This window comes from Ictidomys tridecemlineatus, chromosome 15 (assembly GCF_052094955.1).
Source record: "Ictidomys tridecemlineatus isolate mIctTri1 chromosome 15, mIctTri1.hap1, whole genome shotgun sequence".
NCBI lineage: Eukaryota > Metazoa > Chordata > Mammalia > Rodentia > Sciuridae > Ictidomys > Ictidomys tridecemlineatus.
The window spans coordinates 26249152-26257260 of record NC_135491.1 but is presented as its reverse complement, the minus strand read 5'-3'; positions in this window follow the sequence as shown (position 1 = coordinate 26257260).

Below are 8109 nucleotides of genomic sequence, written 5' to 3'. Positions count from 1 at the left end.
TGAGTAGATAATAACTCTTATTTTTCAAATGCTACTAAATATGGGAGGATTTATATTAGATTTATTATTTGATCCTTGAAAGACATTTTTCTTTTACATCTTTTAAAAAAGAGGGTTAAAAAGTAATGTTGAATAATTCTGCATTAGCTTTAGCCAAATACTGACTGGAAGACTATTTATTCAACTTTTTAAAATTAAATTGGTTTTCTAGTTGAATTTCCACTAATGGAATTCAGATTATTTTGTATATTCTTTCATAACTTGCTGCAGTATCAAGAGACTATGTAGCTAGGTAAATTAAAGCTAATATCTTTCTTGTTTTTTTAGCATGATAGTTTTTCAGATTTCACTTCATTTCTCTTTTACTTTAAGTCTAAAACTTCATTTGATCAGTTAGTAAATAGCCTGATATGCTTTTATTTAAGTAGAATATATGTTGTCTCAGTTAATGAAAAGTTAAACATCACAGATGGTTTAGTATAGAAAGTAGAGAGAAGCCCTGTAAGTGTGTGGATTTGACATTTGAGATGAAAGCACTGATAATGTAGAGAAAGGACAATTCTTTATGTTGATTGAGTTACCAAGTGTCCTATTCTCAAAGTCTTTCCTTAGTGTGACCTCAAATTTATGGCAAGTAGCAAAATTTGTACCTTGATTTGAGTATTTCTTTATTTATAAGTATTTCCCTCCCTAAGTTTGACACATTCATATGTCAATGAATGTTCTCTTTTCCCAAGTTCTCACTATTAATAGAAAAATGTTTCTTTTTTCAGAACAACAAAAAAGGTGTAGTATTATAGTGTTCTGAAAATTGCCACTGCTTTTTTCTCTTACTATATTGTGGAATCTATGTTTATGCATACAGAGCCATCTCATTGTTTTTTTTTTTTTTTTGATAGTTGTGTATTCTCCATTGCAAGTATTCTTTCATTTCTAAGTGATAGAAACTCAACTCAGACAGGCTTATGTGGCTCTCTGGAATTAGAAATTCTAGAATAAGAGCAAATTTTATATGTGGCTATGTGGATCCATTCTTTTAGTTCTGCCTTCCTTGGTGTTGACTTCATTCTCAGTTGGCTTTTTCTGCACAGTGACAAAAATGGCCTCCAGCAGCTCCAACTTTTATAGACTGAGAAGGAGGGAGAGAGATTTTTCTTCTAGCATCTGAGTGACTCTGCCTGTATATTGTGCTTATTTTTTAACCAATCACTATAAACAGAGGAACAGAATTATCTGTTCTCATTGAATAACATTTCTACCCTTGTGGAGAGTGGGTAGAGTTTTGAGGATGTCTTATTCTCTAAAGTGTAGGAGGGCAGTTTCTAGAGGAAAAGGGGGTTGTGTTACTAGAAGTGAAAGGGCTGCTTTGCTGGCAAAAACATAGAAGTCTGGGACATATGAATGGGTGGAAAACATTCTCTCATACTGAAGGGTATTCAGGATTCCAGTTTTTCCCTCCCTTTCCTTTCTCTTTCTCCTCTTCTTGTTTTGTTTCTTTTCTTTCTTGAAACCCAGGTCCTCACATAGGTGAGGCAGATGCTATACCACTGAGCCAGATCCCTGGCCCATTATGGTTATAAAAAGTTATCTAAAAAGGATGCTCAATGTACCGGTTGTGGTGGCACACACCTTTAATCTTTGTCACTTGGGATGCTGATACAGGAGTTCTGCAGTTTGAGGCCAGTCTTAGCAACTTATGAGGCATTTTTTGAGACAGTGAGATCCTGTCTCAAAAAAGTTGTGGGGATGTAGCTCAGTGATTGAACACCCCTGGGTTTAGTCCCCAGTATCACCACCAAAAAGAAAAAAATTAAAGCGATGCTCAATCAATCACTTTGTGACAGTGCTTAAGATTTCCAATGGTTAGGTTATTGGGTGAACACTTTCTGGATTGAGGGTTGTGGATTTAAAATTTTGATAGCTCTGCTGTTACTAGACTGTCCTATAAAACAAGGAGCTCTTTTTTATACTACCACCAACAGTGTATGGGTGTGAAAGCTTGTCATACTCATATAATACCAAATATTGTCAATTTAAGAGCTACTTCTGAATAAAATAAACATTTAATTTGTATTTATTTAAGTACTATTATTTGAATGATTTATTCTTTATTACATTGTCACATTTAAAAAAAAATTTCCAGTTTATATCTTTTGCCTATTGTTGCAATGGGTTGTTTGAGTTTTTTGAGTTATTGGAGTTTTATATAGTGTGACCTTTTTTTTTTTTTTAAAGAGAGAGAGAGAGAATTTTTAATATTTATTTTTTAGTTTTTGGCGGACACAACATGTTTGTTTGTATGTGGTGCTGAGGATCGAACCCGGGCTGCACGTACGCCAGGCGAGCTTGCTACCGCTTGAGCCACATCTCCAGCCCTATAGTGTGACTTTTAATCCTATAATATTAAAAGTACAGGGGCTGGGGATGTGGATCAGGCGGTAGCGCGTTTGCCTGGCATGCGTGCGGTCTGGGTTCGATCCTCAGCACCACATACAAACAAACATGTTGTGTCCGCCGAGAACTAGAAAAAGTACTCACACATGCACACACATACACATAGTTTTCCCTTTGTATCTTAAGGAGTTGTTTCCAGGTGTCCTCTCAGATACTCAGATCTGCAGATACCAAAATCACATCCTTTATATTAAATGGTGTGGCATTTGTGTATAACCTATGTACATTATCCATCTTATTTACTTTAAATAATTTCTAGATAACTTATAATACCTAATGCCATGTAAATGCTAAGTAAATAGTCATTACTGCATTGTTTAGGAATTAATGACAAGAAAAAAGTCTGTACGTGCATGTTTAGTCACAGAGACAGATTTTTTTTATCCTGAATATATATATATATAATTTAATCTGTGGTGGGTTGAATTCCAAGGATGTGGAACCCCTGAATGTGGAGGGCTGACTGTATGTATAACATAAGCAATATATACTCATATACATTATATAAATATGTATATTTTAAGGATGAAATAGTCTTTAAAATTTTTTATATAATCAAAAATTCACACAATAAAATATTCTTTTGGGATGTCTGTGCTTTTGAGTTTAGTTTATGGCATTTTGTTTAATTTGTAGTCAGATTTGTTCTTTTGAATCTTGTGACTTGTTTAGGGATTATCTATCACAAGATTTAAAATATTTTATATTGTCTTCTAGTTCTTTTGTAATCTGTTTAAACTTACATCTGTAATTCATCTGTAATTTGCTTTTGTGTGCTGCCTGATGTGGAACTACTTTTCTCTAAATGTCTAGGGAGTTCTCTCTATACCTTCTATTGAGTATTCCATTCTTTTCCCATTTACTAGGAATCCTACTAAATTCCCACAGGAATCCTACTAAATTTACCATGCCTGGCTTGCTGTCTCTTTTTTTAAAAAAACAGTTTTAACCAGTGTTTTGTACAAGTTTTTTTAAAAATCACCAGCTTTAAGCATAAAATTCTGAGTCTTAACAAATATACTTAGTTGTATATTATATCACGATACAGTGTTGGATGTTTCTATCACCTACAAAAATTTCTTTGTTTGCCTTTGCAGTCAGTCTTGTCCTGCCACCCTTGGATGTGGCAACCATTGACCTGTTTCCTGTCTCTCTAGTTTTTTCTAAAATCACAGATAAAAGGAACAATTCATATTCATAGTCTTCTCTGTTAATTTTCTCAAATTGTACCTAATGGTCTTAAAAATCATCTATGTTGTTTTGTGTCAGTAGTTTATTTCTTTTCATTACCATTGTATAGATATTGAGTAATTTGTTTATTTGTTCACCAATTGATGGGTCACTTGGGCTGTTCGTAGTTCTTGGTTTTTATGGGTAAAGTTGCTAAGAATATCTGGGTAGAAGTCTATCTGAACAATTGTTTTTAGTTCTTTTGGGGCAAATACTTGTAAATTGAATCAATGTCTTCTTTAATTTTGAGACAGGGTCTTGCTGAGTTCTTAGACTGACTTTGAACTTTCAATACTGCCTCAGCCTCCTGAGTAGCTGGGATTATAGGCATGCACTACCATTTCTATTAGCAGTGTATGAGAGTTCTAGTTCTATGTTCTTGTCAACATTTGTTAGTATCAGTCATTTAAATTTTAACTAATTTATGGATATGTAATGATAATTCACTGTGGTTTTAGTTTACATTTCCTCTACTTATAATTTTTAAAAATTATGTTTTCATGTGCTTTTTTTTTTTTACCATTTCTGTCCTAAATTGCCTATATTAAAATCTTTTATCTACATTTTTATTTATCCCCCCCACTCCCAAATCAGATTGTTTGTTTACTTAAGTTATAAGTTTTATTTTGATTTTGGCTTTTAATTCTAGAAAAATGTATGCTTTGCAAATATTTTCTTTCTATTAATTTTTTTCTCCTGTTCTCGTTTGCTGACTTTTTTTTTTTGGATTGAGCTTAAAAATTATTTTAATGAATCCATTTTATCTCCACTATTGGTTTTTTTCTTAATTTTATTTGTGCTCAAATGCAATATTGCTTAACTGGCTCCCCCCATCTCCCTGGAGACTGGGTTGGGGTGGGGTGCTAATACCCTCTGTTAAATAGAGGCCAGGGGTGCTATGATACACTTTTTGAGGGACAGGATAACCCCTTACAACAAGGACTTTTTGGGCACAAATTGTCAGTAGTGATAACCATGAAAAATCCTGTTCTGGGACAGGCATCAGCAACTTTTCTGTAAAGAACCAGATAATAATATTTAAGGTTATATAATCTTGCATCTCCTTTTCCCCTTCCAAAATGTAAAACCATTCTTAACTGTATAAAAATAGCAACCTGTGACCAGTGATTACCAACCTTGCTCTATTGTCACTTTACACACATATTTTATAAACTTCTCAAAATATTTGTTACTTTTATTTTAAACTGTTATATTTAAAAAGATTAAAAATAAGTATATCTTTTTCTTTCTTTCTCTTCTTTTTTTGGTATCAGGATTTGAACCCAGGGGTTTTTAAGACACTGAATCACATCCTCAGCTCTTTTTATATTTCATTTTGAGACAGGCCCTGAGTTGCTTAGGGCCTTGCTAAGTTGCTGAGGCAGGCTTTGAATTTGCAATCCTCCTGCCTCAGCCTCCCAAATCACTGAGATTACAGGCATGTGTCACTGCACCTGGCTATCTTCTTTTATTAACATATTTAGCATTTCTGTGCTCTTCATTCTTTTGTAAGTCTACATTTCTAATTGGTATCATATCCCACTTAAATAACTTCATCTATCATTTCTTTTGGCACAGGTTTACTGATAATTCTTCCAGTTTTTGTTTGAAAGTGTACTCCATCTGGGCTAAAAACTGGAGTCTTCTTGAATCCTTTATGTTGGAACCACTTCCAAAGGAAGTGAGGGGACTTTACATTAGTATCAGTTAATAAACTGGACAAATTTCCGAGTTTCTCGAGCTAATTTCTGTTGAGGTTGTTACTAATTGGTGGCAGGTTCTTTTACTCAATTTGGACAGAAATCACAAATGGAAAAATGCAACTTTCTGTTAGAAGCTCTGAGTTTTGAATGCCAGCAGCTCTCATCAATAGTGTTACCAGCTCTGAGCCTTGAATGACAGCAGCTCTCAGCTCTCTGAAACTTTTTCAGCAGCTGAAACTTGCAGCTGGCTATTGCTCTCAGTAACTCCCTGCTGCTCTCTTTGATAAGAGAGTGGGGGAAAGGTGCTTATATAGGCACGCAAAAAAGAAAAGAAAAAGAAAAAAAGTGCATTCACTCATGTGCAGTGTCCTGCCAGCCAACTGCAGACTTTCTGCTCAGCTGTGATAGGAGAGAGGCTGCAGAGGGTATGGTCATCTGTGTTGGACCCAAGACTGAAACTGCCACAGCCAAAGCAAGTCTCCAAGCTGCTGTGAGGCATTTAATGTAGCCATGGCCAAACAAAGTATTTGGGGGGCAATCACAACTGTCAAAGATGGAAGAAAGAAAAGTACATTATCCCTCTTGGGAAGCATCAGGCCTTTCTTTTCTGTCTCAGAATCTTTATTAAAATGGTTGGCATTTGACCATAAAAACATTAGAGGACATTTTAATAAAGGGGAATCTGAGTTTGAGGGAAGTGGCATCATGGGATAGGAACTTCTGTGAAACACATTCATATTCTGGAATCTCAGGCAACCCTAATTCAGTTTGCTTGCATCTCAGATTAAGAGTTTCCTGTACTCAGTCCTATTTGTGGGTAAAGTCAAGGATGAGGATAAATAAAGCCATACTATGAAACATGCCTCTACATTTCTGGAGGTCAGCTTTTACTACTTTTAGGCCAGGTGGTCTGATAATTTTCTCACTGAAATATTGGAAGTAATCTTGGTGTATAGCAGCACTTTAAAGGCTATTTTGAATAAAATTGGAACATTTTGGCAAGCAAATAAAAACTAATTTGAATCTTTGTATTATTTTCATGGGAAGCATAATACACTGTATTTATTTGTGGATGTTGTTACAAATTCAAGAATCTATAGTTTATAGTTGGCCTTTGAGCTACAAGCAGCTTTTCAGGTGATAGCTGGTGATGTGTTTCATCAAGGTTTTTAGGAACTCACATACTGTTTTATTTTAGATCTATGAAAAACTTTCTGAACGTATTAGGCATACTGCTGTTGATGTGGTTCCAGTATGTTAATAAGGGCTCCTGCACTTAGTTTTTATTCAGTGCTTACAAAGTACCAAATGAGCTGCAGAGAAGATGAGCAGACAGTTGAACACTTTCTGAAGTAATATTAAGCTTTACAGCTCTAGAAATCTACTTAATTCCCTATCATTGCTTCTAACATGCATTTCAAATCTGTTGTCATTGGTAAAATGCTCAGAGTCATTGGAGAATTATTTTTGACTTGGTGTTTATATCTAAAATTTGCTAGTGAGACAAATCTTCTCCAGTGCTGGAGGAAATTAACATTTCGGTTTTTCAACATAGTATACATATTAGGTTAGAGCTTACAGTTCCCTGAGGTCTTTCCATCTTAAGGGTTTAGAAAGGCTAACAAGATTTCTTACTTCTTGTTTTGGGAAAGTCACATTGGTCACAGAGTTTTCCTCTAAATCCAATTTTCTATTCTTTTAAATAATCATTTTGTTAAACCAAGTCACTGTAGTTCTGTATTACGTAGATGTTGTCCCTTAATTTGAAAAACAGAATCAATGGCTGTAGTTTTTTTTTTTTAAATCAGTGTAAAATTTGTATGTCCAGAATGTAATTGACTATTCAGCAGTTGACAGGGGAGGGTGGGACACTAGGCTCAGTGGAACACAATGACTAATTTGTTGATGGCATTATGCTTCGAAGTGGGAAGAACAACTATTACCTGAAAGCCTTTCTGGAGAGGAGGCTGATGTGGGCTGGTGATGTTAGGCAAGTGCTTATACTGTGAAAGTCACCACATAACATCATTGGAAAGATCCAAGGGTATTAAAGCAAATATTAGCAATGAGAATGCTAAATAATTTCTTCCCAAAATATTAATGTAGGTCTACAGGTACTTTCTGGAGCATTTGTTACATGTCTTGAAAAAAGAGCTCAGGTCTTTTTCCACATCCAATATTTGAAGATGTAGAGAATGTGGAAAATGGCAGAAATATTGGAGGCTATAAAAAGACACTATTTTAGATGTCACGGCAATGTGTGAATATCTTGTTTATTCCACAGTTTTGTTTCTAGATACTCTAAGGATGATTTCCAAATAACATAAATGTAGAATTATGTAAGGTTCATTAACTTAAATAGTGGTTGGCTGTGGATATATGTGAGTAGGAGTCTCTTACTGTTTGGTCCAAAGACCAAACAGACTTGTGGGACATTATTTTAGTTGCTTTATGACCCCTTTCTGTGCAGCTTTATAAAAAACATGGGGATGGCGTATTAGACAATGTTTTTCAGCACTTGTCTGCATATTAGAATTACCTGGTGAATTAAAAAAAATATGTATGCTTATCTTCCTCTTCCCTTTTCCCAGGGTTCTGAATTGACTGATCTGGAGTCAGTCCAGGGACAGGCAATTTTTAAAAATACACTGATGTGCTGCTAAGCTTAACCACTGCTGTAAGGGAAGGTGTGCAGCTGGACTGGTATCTTAACTCTATTCAG